Here is a 547-nt window from a genome sequence, read left to right on the forward strand (position 1 = left end):
ATGGAGACCACTATTGGTTACATACATATCAGCAGAACTTGAAACTAGATATATAAGAAGAGCAATGTAGATCTGACATGAGTGAGCGAAGGCAGGCAGTGGTGGGGGATGGGTTGCAAGTACAGATAAGAAAAACTGGATAGATAGAAGTTAATCTTAAATTGTGGCCAGTTTCATGTGAAGATTGTTAGTAATGTCCCTCATCCTACAGTATGTGCCAGTATTAGTCTCTCTGCTGTACTCTGTCACTGCCTGTGTGCCGCATGCTGGAAGCATGGCTTCATTGTAAAGCTATTTATGGACCCAAAGAGAAGGCAGCCAGGGATGTTTCCTGCCATATGTTCCATTAAAGAAGTTGGAAAGCTGAATCACTACATGGGAATTGATATAAAGAGGCATACAGAAACTGGGATTTATGAACATGTACTATATATTTATTGTTTTGGTGGTTATAAGCTGTAAAAAATTTTTTAAGTGTATCCAAATATACACTTAAAGTAGTTGCTTTTTTGTACTCAAATAACATTTAAATAACTTTATTTTAAAG

This window comes from Chrysochloris asiatica, unplaced genomic scaffold (assembly GCF_000296735.1).
Source record: "Chrysochloris asiatica unplaced genomic scaffold, ChrAsi1.0 scaffold00334, whole genome shotgun sequence".
In the NCBI taxonomy this organism is placed as follows: domain Eukaryota; kingdom Metazoa; phylum Chordata; class Mammalia; order Afrosoricida; family Chrysochloridae; genus Chrysochloris; species Chrysochloris asiatica.